At 41.2% G+C, this 16,839-nt stretch overlaps 1 long non-coding RNA gene across 1 annotated transcript in view; it reads left to right on the forward strand.

Annotated features, from left to right (window-relative positions):
* LOC131444467 (uncharacterized) overlaps positions 1 to 16,839 on the forward strand; it is a 90,497-nt gene that overhangs the window by 36,798 nt on the left and 36,860 nt on the right. The window contains exon 2 of the long non-coding RNA XR_009233732.1: positions 1,344 to 1,444. This is a non-coding gene — a long non-coding RNA (uncharacterized LOC131444467). The remainder of the gene's footprint in view (positions 1 to 1,343; positions 1,445 to 16,839) is intronic.

The raw sequence follows: 16,839 nt of genomic DNA on the forward strand, positions 1-16,839 counted from the left end.
TGTTTTCCCTACCTGAGCAAATCCTTTTTTGTTTTCACTCTAACATGGCATGTCATACAGGCGTTGTGCAGCAGCAGTTGATATAGATGCTGCTCACCTCCACCGCTCCTGGTTTATTTGCAGCCACTATTCTTCTCCCCCACCTTTTTTTTCTCTTTCATTTTATTTCCCTCCATCTCTCCCTAACCTCTGCTTTCCTCTGTCCTGCTCTTGTCACATAGTTGCTCCAGAAGCCGAGGGCAGATGCCCGGAGCTCTGTCCCTGCATCAGAGTTCTCTGTGAGTTACACAGTTTTTTCCAATCCAATGTGAGATTTATGATTCAGTCCGCTGAGGTATTGGCCAGCTTGGGTTCAATCGGCAAACGTGGAGAACTGTGAGGTGACATATGGCTGCTGACTGAACCTGCATTCAAGTCAGTGAAAGTGTGAGGCTTAAGCCTCTTCATGCTTGTGCATCAAATGTGTGTATGCACACTGTGAACGTGTGGTAATGTGCATCTGCTCCTATGCGTAAACAGCCCACCTGTGTGTGTTGCACTGAGTTCAATTAATCTAGCGACATGGTTCTACATGCATGCACCCAAGACACATGCATGCCTTTGCCGGTGCATGTGCAGCTGTCTCTGGGTGTTTGCTGGGCACGGACTAAGCAGAATGCCACTGGAATGAGAATAAGTGTGGCTTTGCCATGGCAACAGAGGAATGCCAGAGTGGAGCAGACAGGAGCAGCAGAATTACAGCCCAGCCTTCATCACAGCAGGGGGGAAGAAGAACGGAGGACCTTATTAACCACCACCTCTCCTCCTGGAGCCTTCAGACTCAGCTCTTTTCATCTTGCATTTCAGTCTGCTATTAAACGCTATGAAGTGAAACAAGCTTTGACATGTAGGCACTGACAAAAAAAAAAAAAAAACCCTCATTAAAAGCAAGAATACAGTTAATGTAGATTTGTATTTTGCCTGTGAGCTCGGCAACGAAACAAAAACAGATGCGATGGCACAGCTGAGATACAGTTCTCTACACTGAACATTTGAAGGCCGAACAAGTGATGCGATACAACCCTGAGCTGCTGCTGTGTATCAAGGTGTCAACTTGATAAGTGATTCAGAGTTTGAACTTGTCCTCTGGTTGCATCACAGACATATTTGATAGATTCATAAAGGGTCCATACAGCGTGGTATCATCCCTCTGCTCGCAGGACTCTGTAGCAGTGATTGATAGCCTCTCACGCACTGCACAGTAGTTGGGCTAATTGCTTGAGTGAGAACTCAGTAGCTGGCTCCGGTCCCCAATGTCCTAAATACACACTGGGCTAATCCCTTTCCTTTCCCTATTGTTTTAGGGTCAGAGGGAAGGTCTGCACCTCTTGTTGTTTTCGCTGATGCAGCAGAAATGCCCGAAGAGAGACAAAGGAGAAGGAGACAAGGCTGAATGTCACCTCAGGTCAGCAGGTTCCTGAGCCACACATCACATCTGAATGAGTCCAATTTCAGTTTTTCTTAATGACTGCCATGAATTTAAAAAAAAAGGTTTCTGTTATTACAACTATAGATTTATTTATTTACACATTTCTATCCTGATGACTTAACACTTGTCCCCTGGACACATGAATTGCTGACTTGTTTTGTTCGGTTTTCCTGCGCGGTCGTGGTTTACGGCGAGGGCTTCAATAGCAGAACGTGCAGAAAATAATAATTAGGAGTTGCAATCCATGACTGACAAACACACATAATACTATGAGAAACCACAATTCGTAGTAGTGAATATTTCCTCCCTTGCTGTTTCGTTGTAAACGTCACTACGACTGTAGATTGCAACAAATTGAGGACTCCTCCACTCACTTCACATTCCATAGAGGTAGTTCTTCCTCTTTTGCATCGTTAGTTCTTGCTTCTTTATGGGAACCACGCACTCTGGCTGGTCTCTGTAGACCAGGGTTCCTCAGTCCTGGTCCTGGGGACCCACTGTCCTGCACGTTTTAGATGTTTTCCTGTTCCAACACACCATCCAAACCGTACTGTTCTGTACCAAGCCAAACTGTACCGTGATGGATACACACCAATGGTGGTGCAAGATGTTGGCCTCCGTAAAACTCAGCCATTCTAAAGCAATGAAAACCAAATTATACACTAATACAAACATACTACCTAAATGTTCCAATGGCTCTCTTCTCTTCTTTCTTGCCATAATGGTCCTTTATCTTTTTTTTTTAAGACCATGAAAGGGACGTGGTCCCCCTAAAGGCAAACCCAGTTTCTTACTTTGCTCAGTGATATTAGTTTGTCCAATGATATTAAGCTGAAAGAAATGAACGACGCTGTCAAGTAAAAAAAAAAGAAGAAAAAGGTCACTCTGTGACCTTGTAAAGATAATTATAGCTGCTCATTCTGCTCACCCTGATGAGTTTCCTGTAGGTTCATCATCCTAAGCTAAATAAAGCAGGGCTGAGATCAAAGCCAGTGAGCCTGATGCTACTCTAATATAATTCATATTGACGTCCATGATATATGGACTGCAGAGAGTCTGCAAGGGGTAAGAGCTAAACAAGGTCCAACCCAACAAATGATTCTCCATGTTTCTTCCCCTTATAGTTGGCCCTGTCAGAAAAATTATCTATGTCCATTACTTTTATCGTGCCTATATTTAGTGGAGCAGGGTTTGAATTTTCTGGTAATTACACGTTGGTTCTGTTTCATCTTCTTTCATGATCTTTCCTGCGGGAGCCAGTACAAAAGTTTTGCTGCTAATAATGGATTTTTCATTGGCACATGGGACACGCGGGTTGTGAGATGATTGTGGTTCACAGTGAATGGAACAAATCCCCCTTTCCACTTAAGAGAGCGTATGGAATGCATATAGCAACGGGAGACAATATTTCTGGAAATTGGCAAAGGTATTCACGAGACCATTTCATGTCATCAGCTTTGCACCTCGCTCTCCGTCTCCTTTTAGCACACCCTGCAATTTGACTTGTAATATGAGAACAATGGAAGCCGCTGGACCACAAGGACTGTTACACAGACCACTAAGCAGCCGATCTGGACGACAAAATCCACACCACACTCAGGACCTGGTCTGAACTACAAGTTGTGAAGCAAAAAATTAAGAAATTATATCTATATAACCCTTATTTAGCAAAATATAGTTTTGTATATCTAAGTATAGAGACCATCAATGGACACTGATATGGCCACAAATATCTTTTGTCGATGCAAAGGTTATGAGTTGTATCCAAGCTCCAGGATTCATAATAGACCTTTACCACTTACTTTGCTGGCCTAACTTCAACAGCACCAACTTTAAAATAGCATAAACTAGCACTGGCCAGCATGAACATTCTGTGAGTCTGTGCTGGGTTTTTTTCCCCATCAGGGATAATGGTATGCTTTCATTTCATATGAGGCGACTACACTCATTACAGGCTACGACGTGTTTCAGCGGGGGAGAAAAATGCTTCCTGCCATCTCCACGTCCACGTCTCAATTGTCAATCTTGCATTTCCTTTTCCTCATCACTTCCATCCTCTGATTTTCATTAAGTGCCGAGGCGGCGACTCGCAGCCGCTCGCTCAGTCAAGTATTGCTAAGTACGACCCGTGTTCGGAAAAAAAAGGCTGTGGATGGAGCTGTGTTTGGGAAAGTTTACAATATGATAGTGAAGATAGAGACTTTGAACTGAGGGTTTGACAAATAGAGGTCGAACGGATTCTTGAGGGTTTGATAAGTTGGCATGTGCACTCCTAGACCGTTTGTGCTATCTCGAAAATGAAAAAACTATGGATTGGCGACCCCCCCCGCAACCCTCATGGAGGGATGGATGGTACCAGAAAGCAGAGAAATACTTTACAGTGGAACCTCAGTAGAACCATCGTCCAATCACAGGCAAGATTCAAGCTTCTCAGTACTGTAATTCCTAAACGGCCGAATAACTGCCAGATATTAAAAGTGCAAGTTATCTTGGAAAAAGGGACAGAAGCACTCACTCAATGAACTTTTTTTTTTGACAATTCTACAGTTAGGCCTGATTATCATGGTCATAACAGGGTTCACCAACAGTACATGTGGCGCGGTATATAGATACGACCGACTACATAGAGCATTAGAAGACGATAAAAAGTCAAACAACAAATTGCAGGCTTAATGACTTTCTGCCCACTTTAATCACACATAAGCTGGGTTTGGGTGACATAGAAGCCAAGCTCACATGAAAGTAGTGAAGCGTTTAATTGTTATTAAACCAACAATGTGGATTTTACTGTGGCTATTGTATTAAGAAAGTAGACGGAACAAAAGGTAAAGTGATCAGAACAAGTGTTGAGGAGCTGTTTAATGTGTGTCGTGTCACATGCCTGCTCAAATATTCATTTATTAAGAAATGAAGCATGATAGAATTTCTTGCACCCATTTTATCTCACTGCATCATTTAAAATATTTATCATGCATTAACAACAGATGTGTTTCTTTCGACACCCCACCAAACTCTGCCTGTGCCTTTAACACAAGGAAAAAGTGAAGAACCCTGAGCCTCCTTGTTTCTACCGCGTGTCCTCTGAATCAAAGCCAGGTCGTTTCTCTGTAGGATTTACAATAACACGGATGCCGACCCTAATAACCCGCACAGGTCAGCACAAGTTCACACGCTCCCAATCCCTCTCCTTCTCCTGACCCACTTCTCAGCCCCTCTCCCCGGAGCATTAAAACAGACAACGGACCTGGGTTAGGTCATGGCCAACATGGACCTCATTTGTCACAGAGGATGAGCAACTATGAGGCTGGATTTTTAATTACGGGATTAAAATAAAGACATATGAGGCACAGAGGCAGACACACACACACACACACACACACATACACACAGATGCTTTTGGTTGCACACCGACCAGATGCGGATGCATCGAAATGTGCCCGAGTGCCATGAAGGGGCTGAATAAAGATGTATCGAAGCAATGTGTTTCATGAGTCATGCGTGCACGACTTAATTAATGGGTTTCAAACTGTGCAGTTTAAGTGATTGGTTAACTGATTAACATGGAGATAACTATATGTTGTTAATAAAGAGGATGGCGGTTCAGTGGAGGGTCCATGGGCAAGGGGAACTCGCTGTGTTGTATGGATGTTATAAACCAATTAAGAACACTTTATATAAAGTATATAAAAACTGCTTTCCTTCCAACTAAAATCACGTTGTTGTGCTTGTGAAATCTCACTGTGAGACGGACAGACAAACAAGCGAGAACATAAAGGCCAGTCAGAGATACGGCCTGACAGAGTGAACGACATGACACTCAGTCAAGAAAGCGGTCAGATTAGTCAAACTGACTGACGGAGTAAAGGCCAGTAAAAAAAAGAGAGCTTGCAGGCAGACGGAGAGAAAAAGATTGTTGTGAGCATCACCCACAAAGAGTAAATAGCTGTCGCAGTGACACAGTGGAGCCGTGGCCGGGTGGAGGCGAAATAGAGGAGAAGAGATGGGGCGTAAAAAGAACAGGGTGCAATACCGAGGGGTGCTGAGGCGGTGAAATGAGGTGTTTGAACTGCTGATGTAAGCGTGGACATGCTCATTCTTTTTTCTTTCTCACTCACACACACATACACAGCGCTCACAAGCTGTTTCTACCCACAGGAAGTCATTCAGGGTTCAGGGGTTCAAATAAAAACGAGTAACAGTGGCCGGGCGTATCACTCTTCCTCTCTCAGGCTCTTGCTCATTCTTGTTTCAGACATGATTAACCATTTTCCCCCGAAGTCTTCCTTCCCCACTTCGCCGCCCCCCCCCCCCCCCTTTCCCTCAGCTGTGAATTTCACACAGCGCCAACCTTTTAAATATTAACAGCTACAATCTGAGAAGTTTCGCGACGTGGCACGTGGCCGCTCCACATTTGGGGGCAGCAATTCTATATTCGTTTTAATCAGCATTCAAAGGGCAGGCATTCTCATGCATTCATTCTTATCTGTCTTGAGCATTTTAAATAAGGACCGTTCTGAGGACCTGCGCTGGATTCTGTGCCATCTCTCAAAAACATGGTGGAATCTCCCCGGGTTGAAGATTGTTTCTCTCTGTAACTGCTGTTGTGTCTGTCAGGGGACGCAGACATGGAGTGGCAGTGGTGTCGCTTCAGTATTCCATTTTATCAGGCGTGGGCTGATGCCTTTTAAGGCGAGGAATGTGTTTAATCATGAATTTGACACAGCACAGCAGCTGCCTTTGCTGACAGAGTATCTGTTTCATCTCAGATCAATTAACAATGGCGTGCACACAGAGTTGGGTGAGGTTTACGACTGATGCGGCTCATGAATACATGCTTTTCACAAACGCAACGCCAGCACGCAGATGCTCGCGCAAACAACACTGAGCGGGTTGGTTTGTGGTCGGTTGGCATTGAGGTTGTGTACAAAAAGCAGAAGAGCAAATTGTGGGATTAATAATGCATCAATCACAGGTTCTCTGAGAAAATGTTGCTGTTACTTTTCGGGCCCAGCTAGTTTGATTTGAGGAATCAAAGCGCCGCAGGAAATGTTACAGTTTACAAAGTCAGCTTTTTGAAATTCAGCCAGGCAGGAAAAAAGGATCAGTTTGTCCACCAGGGGTGCAGTGATTCCCCCTCTTAAACAAGTTAATAATTTAAAAACTTCCAAAAGGTTTTATATTTTTATATATATGTAGTATATTGAAGTATACAGGAGTTACTGAAACAAATTGAGGGGCTCTTGTAGAAAACCTGCATACAGCTTTTGCGTCCACAGTAGAGCTGAAACAATACCCCATTTATCGAGATCGCAGTGTTGCTCCCAATCGCTTTTGTAGATACTTTTGTGTCGTGTTGTGCAAAGCGATCCCTCTGTGATGAACAGTCGATAACTGGTGAGCGCTGTTCTCTTCATTGTTCTGGATATGGAACAATGTCGTACATCGCGTCGTCATTTCTCAATGAAAACGTAACCCTCTACTACATTTTCTTTTTTGAAGCAAATATTTGCATCCTTATTAACACTCCTGCAAAAACACATCACATGACCATGCAGTCACACGTATGAGCCGGTGTAAACAAGAACGCCGATTCTCTCCTGCAGTTGTTTGCTTGGTTTCAGAAAGTACTACTAATGAGAAATAACAACTGGTTATTGTGGCCAATAATTAGCAGTTGAAAAGTGGATGCACGTAACCGTTTCTTTCTGCTAATCCAGACTAAATAGATTCTCCTTAGTTTTAGACTAAAAACAGAACCAAGCAGTGTTTTCAAGCTTGTTTTTTTCTTTTTCTTTTTCTTTTTTCAGCTCCAGCGACTTTATGCATTTTTAAATGAAAAGAGAGAAATGTGGATGTAGCCCAAGCTAAAAATTCTGTGCTACATCCTCACTATTTCTTATATTTATAAATCTATTTCAACTTTTAGCATCTTGGGAGAGTTTGTTGACAGCAAAAGAATACAGACAAGAATGAATTGCTGTTACTCATATCAAGAGATCAAGAAAAAGCACTAAAACATTTTGGTTGTAAATTAAAATGAAAATATTCTTTATTGTTCATTTAATATTTGTGGACTGTAATAGCCGGTAAACAATGTCATGTCCACTTTATTTACTACTTTTTTTAATTTAGTTATTTAGATTCTGTCCCCGGGAAGCTTGCACAGCTATGTTTGGATGAAATTAACGTTATTGTGTTTTCTCCGTCGATTGCAACAGGAGTCATTGTCTGAGGCTATTTTGGGAATTTCTTCATATTGTGACATGGAGTAAATCACGTGTTAAAGAAACGCTTGATTGATGCTGAATTGACCTTGATTGATCGGCGCGTGTCGAGCGTAAAGGACAAAGTGTCGTTAATGCACGAGGAAAAGCAAACACAAACAGCAGCAGCAGCAACCTCACTGTGACCTGGCAGAGGTGTTGCGTGCGTGCGTGCATGCGTGCGTGCGTGCGCGCACGTGTGTGTGTGTGTGTTAAAAACGATGCACACCACGTTGTCTGGAAAGTCCTGCTGGGAATCAGCCAAGCACTCATTCACGAAATGCACTTTGTACCACACAGTCACTCACATGTAGCTACTGACTGACACGTTTGACAAACACACACACACACATAATCAGGCAGCTGCTCGAGTCAACCAACCCCATTTATCCCACTTGTTTTTCTACCAATGGAAAAAGCGTTTAATTGATATTGACTCACAGGTCAAATGCATGCAGGGGGTTGTTTTAATCAGCTTGAGCTGCGATCGGCATCAGTCGGAACATAAGACCCAGGTGAACGTTCCAAATTCATCTTCATCTGCTCTATTTTTTATTTTTTTTGCCAGAGAAGTACGATTTTCAGCATGTGCATTTATCTTTCAGCCATTTGCATAAATGTTTGTAGCTATCCTTGCTTTTTCAAACACAGAGCTCAATATCATTGATTAACGACTGTTTTAACCCTGAGAACACAGGGCTTTTCGGCTGCTTTTTTTTCCCATTACTATTCTTATACATACAGTATATACAGAGTTTATCAGAACATGCAATATAGAGTGTCATATCCTTTTTTTCAGCACAACCTCGGCAATCTGATGTCCTTTTCACCAACTATATAAACATACCTGAGCAAAAAGTACTCAAAATGTTTACAATCTATATAATATATATCTATAATATAAATAATAATAATATAAAGTCTATAATAATGTAAAGAAAGATGTTCCACTCAGTATTAGTACATTTTTCGGACATGATCTCCATGTTAAGTAACGATTGTGATTTCCACAATTCACCCTGTAAAGGACCATCAGCATATTAACATGTCAATTTAGCAACTGTGTTTAGCTATCTTCGACGTGACAATAACAAATACGTTTATTTTGAAAGTCTGTATCTGTGTATTTTGATGCAAAAATAAACAGTGAAAAGGTTCAGAGGAAGATAAAAACTACAAAGAATAAATAGATAATGCATTTAACAGATAACAGTTAAGAGATTATTAGCATCAGTCAAGAGTGGCAACAAGGTAGTTGAGTTCATTTTAGTGTGTCCAATTTACCTAATCCCCATATTGCATGTTTTTGGACTGTGGGAGGAAGCCGGAGAACCCAGTACTGCTATGTCATTTGCCACGGAAATGCTAATGTTGTGTTTTTTCTGTCTAATTTATTTGCTAGCTCTTACGTTGGTCTTTGAAGCCATCAGTAATGGCTCCTCCCCCTTTCTTTGACTGGACGCTATACAACCTCTGAACATGTGCTTTTCGCACACACTCACAATGACGAGCTTGCCATGGGCGGCCGACAGATGACCTCGCCAAGCTGTGACTGGCGGGTATTTTAAGTTGCACTGAATGTTCTGACATGTACTTGAATGGCTTTGTGGCATGAATCGGAAGATTTTCTTTTTACGGTGCTCTGCCGTAACGCCATAATAAGCACTCTTCGGGAAGTGAAACCTTATCACACTCGCCGCGGTAAGATTTGGACACGAATAAACATTTTCAATCGTATAGTGCACAGATTTTTTAAAGAGCCTTTTGCACAGTTTGCCGTTAGCCCCCCTGCAGCAGAGTGTCTGTGTTGACTAAAGCCGTCGACAGCAGCTTCAAACCGCTTTTCATGCCGTCACTCGCATGCATATTCTTTCATGTTTGCAGGTTTGTGCACGTGCGCGCGCATACACTGTATTTCAAAGCTGGAATATAACCTGCCACCCTTTTTTATTCCACTCCTTCTGCACCAGATTAAAAATGGATGAGAACTTTATTTAGTGCAAGGCTGTTCCCTCACCCTCAGTCAACCATGAGCTGAATGAGCTGTGTGTGTGTTCTGTGTCGGTATTATTGACATTGTGGGGACCTTCATGCGATCACATACTCAGATTGTAGGGGTTACTGTGGACATGGATTATGGGGAATGTCCCCATGACATATTTTGAAATATTATGGTAAGATTAAGGCTGGTAGTTTACAGGAAATCATAGTGTGTGTTTATGTGTATACAGTTTCCTCCTGAGGGTGAGGAGACCACTGGCTGTGGGGTTACTGCTGGGTTAAACCGCTCCATTGGCAGGTCAGTCAGAGTTCAGAAGTAGCAGACAGCAGCACATCTCAGGTAGACATTGCTGTGGTTTAGAAAGACAAGACCACTGAGGTGGAATTCCCCCACAGGGACGGAGAGTTAGTCTTGATGGACATGCGGCGTTTAGGAGGTTGCAATTAAATTCTTGGGGAAATCTAATCCTATGGAAGTGAACTCAAAAGAGGAAGTCTCCCTTCAGGAGGATGGGAAAGCAGAGTCAAATCTTGCACTACCACCGTGACATTGTCCCTTCTTCACTCTGGGAGTCGACAGTACATGTGAAGATGGTGAGAAGCAGATTTTCATGTGGTATTTTTTTTTTTTTTGTAGTTTTCTGATTTACAGCCACAGTCTGTTTTATGGTGAAGCTGAAAATGAGCCGGTACTCAGCAGCACCTTCCCAGCTTTCCGCAAAGTGAAGAACTGAATTAATTATCATAGCAGGAATGAATATTTTATAAAGCAGCCACTGTTTGGCTGAATCATTCATTTATTAAGTCATTACATTATTATTATGTCACTGCACTTTTCGTGGGCAGATGTTTCTCCCTGTTGATGCTGCAGACTCGTCTGAATCCGCTGTGATCCCTCTGCTTCCATTGACTTGTGATGTGTTACATCTCTGAAAAAGTATCGAGATTGCCTTGATCATATACGTGTGTGGAGTGAGTCACTGACACATAAAGTTACTGATCAAAGCCACTGTCTTAATGTTATTTTTCCTCATTTCCTGGTTGACCTTGGCTATATTTATAGTGATTTATGTATTCAAAGAACTCCAATATGTCTCAATTTATAGACATGAGCTCTAACCCAGGAGCTTAATTGCAGAAGTAGATCAAATATCATACCACACAAAGCAGCTGCACATCTCCTATGACTTGTTTGATTAGAAAATCTCTTTACCAAACACTTTCATTGACCACATCTTATTAAATGCAAAAGTAATGATACTATTACCGGCCCATTTAAAGCACCGGTGTCGCTGTAGCTCTAAGCTTTATCACTGCATCCTCCATACGTCCTAAATCCATGCCAACCTAATAACCATTTGTACGGCGCACTGTTTGTAACACTACACTTTTCTTGTAGTTAGTATACAGTAGAATCAATGTGTGTCAATGCGTTACTGTGGCGGATTAATGATAAACGGGGGAAATGGGGTGAACATCGGTCACACTTTGAAACGCGTCTGTGTCTTTAAACAAAAAGGAAATAACTTTTTTTTTTTTTTTAACAGATATTCACCATCCATACTTTGGTTTAAACTATGTTGATTTTGCACTTCCACACAAAAAAGCTGAAAAGCAAACTACAAATTTCTCTTTGTTATATAATCTTGAACAGTCTTCCTACTGCGTACAAGTTAAAGGGCTGTTTTACCCATTTTTTTGACCCACTTGGTCAAATTTAGAATAAAGTTAAAATCCTTATGATGCTTCTGTATTTGTTTAATTCACAATCTTTATTTGTTTATTGTATTTATTTGATTTTCTCAGATCTTTTACTCATAAAACTTGACAGAAACACAGTAAAGAGCAGTGTAGGACTTTTAATTTCTTTGTGGGAAGTGACTTGGACGTCGACTCTTTGTCAAGTTTATTTTATTAGGGCCCGAGCCACATTTTATTTATTTTTTTTTTTACAATCCCAATGTCCTCTGTTGTTGTGGGAATGAGACAATGAGACATTGATTAACACATTTATCTCTGGAATTTATTTAAAAAGTGTGTGAAGTGGCCCTTTAATGTGTCTGTGGCCATTTTGAAATGAGTTGTTTGTAATGAAATGTGTCCATTATGAATAAATTTGCCTTAACGTGCTCACATGTCAAGGTTGGACACCGCAGTGGCTCGACGCGGCAACTCGGATAAAACAATGTCCTTCAGTGCAGGCAAGTGTTTGGTGCACAGATAAATCAGTCCAGGGGCGGAGGTACAAAATCACGAGGCGAAAAAACAGGGTCAAAAGCGGGATAATACACTCGGAGGATAAGAGACAAGTTGGCACGGAGGAACGCGGAGAGCTGGCAACAAGGGTGAGGCAGGCACAGACTAAATACACACAGGGGAAGGACAACTGGACACAGGTGAATCACATTAGAGGTGTAGCAGGTAATCAAGGTGGTGGCAAGACACGCGAGGGCAGGTAGTTCTGGAACACAAGGAGAGCAGGAGTAACTGCTCAATAAATCAGGGAAATAAGAACATACTAGCACTGCTAAACTTAGTGATAGCTTGATCTAAATTGGAGTCAGAGACATGATAACACTGATTTTATGTATTAGCATTTTGTATTAGCTGTGACTGGCCTCACATGAGTCAGAAGTAGCCAAATGTGTGCTCGTGTTAGCATGTCGCTAACTGGGATTTCAACACGTTAACATTAAAGTTTATTTTTCGTTTGCCTACCCGCACCATATTGTGACATTTTGTCCGTCACTCCTCTGATTGACCAACAGGCTTAACAGTCGCGCTTATATCGCCACCTACTGACTGCTTTTTGATCCCTAACCGTTACCATTAGTGTAAGGTCAAAATGGTAACGTGAAAAAAGCTAAATGTGTATATATATATTTATATATATATATATATATATATATGAAAGGAATAAATACAATTATGCTGAATGTAGTGAGAATGGTCTTCAAACTTCATCTATATTATTTTCTCTATTGCTTTCATATACTGTAATCTCTTACAGGTTTTTACAGGTTTTATTTCAAGCATCATGTCAACGCTGCAATCTTTAATCCTTTGACACTGACTATTGAGTTTTACGAGTATACTGTATCTGTGCTGTTGTAGTTCTTTTTCTACTTAATTCAAAGAGTGGCTCACTGATTGCATATGTGCCCAGTGCTTAAATGAGTTGCTCGCAACCATGAAGGCTGATGAAAAACTAAGCAGTGAAACATTTGGTATTGATTTCAATTTTAGCTTCTCTGCACCTGCAATAAAGCTGCATGGGAACATAATGTTAACCCAGCAGAATGTATTTTTGTTTGCTTTTTTTTTTATTTTGCATCTGTGTTTTTAAAATCTTATTATTTGTGTGTGTGTGTGTGTGTGTGTGTACTTGTATTGATATCTTTGTGAGGTCCAAAAAACATACACACCTATCTTTGTGAGGACATTTTGACCTTGAACTCTGTCTGGGCCCCACAACTTAAAAATGGCCACATCAGGGTTTAAGCGCTGGTTTTAGGGTTAGGGTAAGGGTGAGGCACTTAGTTGTCATGGTTACAGTTACACTCAAAAAAATTATTTGTACAATGTACTCTCATTTCCACGTAACTGTGTTGTGTCAGCCTCAATTGATCAGGCACTTTTTAGCTAAGTAAACAGGCATTCATTACAACCTCACTCACTAATGTAAAACTCAGCTGCATTGAGTAACACTAATTGAACAACTCCTTGTAGTTCCAAGGAGTAGTTCAGTAGTTTTCATTGTTATAAAGCTTGTGAATAATGTTGACAATTACCACACAATGTAGTTAAGTAAATTCAAATCACAATACCTTGGTTCTGTGAAAATTTTTTTTATTGCCAATGGGAAACTACAACTGTCACAAATATTTAAAACCACAAACTTTGAATTTATACCCTAAATTTGCTCCTTGGACAGGAGCAAATTTACAGCATTTTTCAACATGTATAGCTTATTTTCCAATTTCCAAATAAAAATGTTGCGATTAAAATGTTTTTTAATGCTATAAAATCCTCAGTTTTACAGTTAAATTTGTATAAAATGCCCAATGAAAACAAAAATCTCTTACAGGACCTACAAAACCAAGCTAATGTGTTACTAATGTGGGGACCTAAGTCTAAATCACATTATGGGGATTTATGTTCCTTTTGGGGACAAAAGGCAAGACTCAATCACATAAATGATTACATTTTAAGGTGAAGACACGTTGTATGGTGAGGGTTTAGTAGTTATGGTTAAGTTTAGAGTAAGTCTCCAGGAAATGGATGTAAGTCGATGTAGTAAGTCATGGAAACTAGACTGTGTGTGTGTGTGTGTGTGTGTGTGTGTTTTATGGCATCCATAATGTTGCATTACTGCCGTCCTTTTTATTCCTTCCTTATTTCTTCTTCGTCTCATCCTAAATCTCAGCCTCTATAAACTGCTTTCTGAAGTCTACAAACACAGAAGATGAAATGTGTTCCGTTTCATCTCCGCCGCTGTAAGAGATATCGTTTTGAATTTGTGCAAATTAATAATTAAACATTCTTTGTAGCCTACTTTTTTCATATACTGCCGTTACAGCGAGGGGTGTGTGTGCGCGTGTGTGTCTCGACAGCTCTTCACGTGTCACTCATTATCGTGTTATGAGCACAGTTAATCGCCCGCGAGGCCCGCACTGTGAAAGACGGGCAAATATGGAGAGCGGATCGTCGCTGGCGAGGAGAGGCGAGAAAAGACAGGCGGTCCGGGAGCACATATAGCATGATGGATCGAGGGCATAGAACAATGAAATATGCATCAGGGTTCTCGTGAAATTTTAATCCACACTGTTGACTCGAGCTTGACCCCGTTGTGACCCAACACTTGCGGGAGTGAAAATATCCGGCGGCAGAGGTGTGGTGTCGGTGGTGGATGCAGCAGCAGGGTGAGGATTCTGTGAGGGAGGATGGGGGGGGTAATGAGGCTGGCCAGAGGTGTAGACGGGTAATTTTATCTGTCTGAGTCCCTGAGTGTCTCTGTGTGTCCCCTAACTGCATAAGCTTCTGTAGATTTTTCATTTTTATGCACTTAATGTGAGCAGGGGGAAAGTGCCAGCTCACAGCTTCACTGAAAAAATGCACGCGGACAACATATAACTCCTGACATGAATCATAGAATGAGCACGAGTGAAATCCTTCATGTAAATGACATTTTTTTCTCTCACGTGGAAATTGTCCATAGGGAACGTTTCCCCACCCAAAGTTTAAAAACAAACAAAAAAACAAACAGCTCTGAGAATTGAATGTGTTATTTTATTATTTGTACACACAAAAAGAGCTTTTTTATTCTTTTGTGCGTTCATGCCCAGGACATCAGTTTGTCACAGTGTCTGGCTTTGAAGGAAGGATTTTGTGTTTGCAGACGCTGATTAAACTGCACAGGTTTAAAGCTCATTTATGTAAATTCTGTTTTTTTGCTTTTCATTCACCTGTAATGTTTTGTTGCCGAATCTTGAACCCCTGCCCTTTGTTTAAAATGCATCATTGTGTTGTTGTTGTTGTTGTTGTTGTTTTATCAGATTGCTCATGTTTGTGCACACAGTAATTACCAATGTGGTGATGTTTGATGTGCACACAAAGTCCTGTGAGATGAGCTCAAGTGGGCCTTCATTACATCATATTCCATATGGAATTTAAAGTGAGTGCTGTTTAATTTGTGCACATTGTTGAAATATTATATTTCTATTCATGCAAATGTGTCAGGCAATTTTTTGTGGCTGAGCCTGGACATGTTATTACTCGGATTGAATGGCTTCTTCTCACAATTCTAGTTTATTTCAACCTGCCCTGGCTCTCTGGAAAAACTCTGGCTATAGTGATTATAGGTCATGCAACTTTGGGTTTGAAACATTGGACTGTGTGATCAGCTGATCTCAGACGATGTGGTGAATTTGTGCATCAAATGTGAGAGAAATAAGCCTTCTGTTTGCCTATAGGGAATCTTACATCCTTTGTTTCATTGATTTTATGGAAAATGTATTTTCTGCGACTTGAGCACTTGTTTGCCTTTGAGACTTTACATCATGAGCGGGTTCATGAGGGAGAATTTCTGGGATAAAGGTAACAGCAAATTTCAAAAATCAAACAAATGAAATGTCAGAATACACACAGAGACATTTTCATGCATGGCACATGTAGATAATACTTCAGTCTCCATTTATCATTCATCCATTATCTTAAACAAATGATTTAAACCAACAATCCACAGTTTAATCATTAATTAAGTGTGCGATTGTGTGTGTGTGTGTGCACAGTGCTTGTATTTGTTACCTCTTGAGAACATTTTCTGGCATAAACTCTGGCATTATCAGGACCAATAGTCCTCATGGGGACCAAAAACTGGTCCCAGAGAGGCAGAACCTAATTTCTGAGAAACTAAATAGATTTTAGACATTTCCGTGCTAAATGTTGGAGATTAGCACAAGTTTTCATGATTTTTAAGTCTTTTTAATCGGGGAAGTTTTCAATTACAATTATTACACGAAATATACAATTATAAGTTCCAGACAAGCCTGTGACTACTTCCGGTTCATTGAGCTGTCAAAACTCAGTAGCCAATCAGCAGGCAGCTTCCTAAGGCCCGCCCATGGTCAGAATTGCAAACAAAAAGGTTAGGTTAAGGTAAGGCTTCGACATAGGGTTAAGTTTAGGGATAATGCTTTGTTTAGCCTGTCCAAATGAATGGAGGTCATTGTGAGTCCTTAAAAGGATAGCTGTGTGTGTGTGTGTACCTACAGCATTAACCAGTCCCACAACCCCTAGTGCACCGGCCCGTAGCCTCATTAATAACCCCTGCGTTTACTGAATGGTGCTTCGGAGATCTATTGCGCTCTATTGTGGTGTTGTTTTCCTTTGGTTGTGGTCACAGTGATTCGTGCACGATGGCAGCATCATAAATCTGCAGCTTATTCATGGATCTAACCTGACCTTTACAGCAACACCGAGAACTGAAGGAGAGCCATGGAGAGTGATGGAAACCGCGGTAGAATAGCAGAAAAGGCCAGGGGAAAGGGGGGGGGGGGGGGGTTGTGGGTGAGGTTAAAGGGTTTAAAGGTAGATCTGTGGGGATGA

The sequence above is a fragment of the Solea solea genome, chromosome 18 (assembly GCF_958295425.1).
Source record: "Solea solea chromosome 18, fSolSol10.1, whole genome shotgun sequence".
NCBI lineage: Eukaryota > Metazoa > Chordata > Actinopteri > Pleuronectiformes > Soleidae > Solea > Solea solea.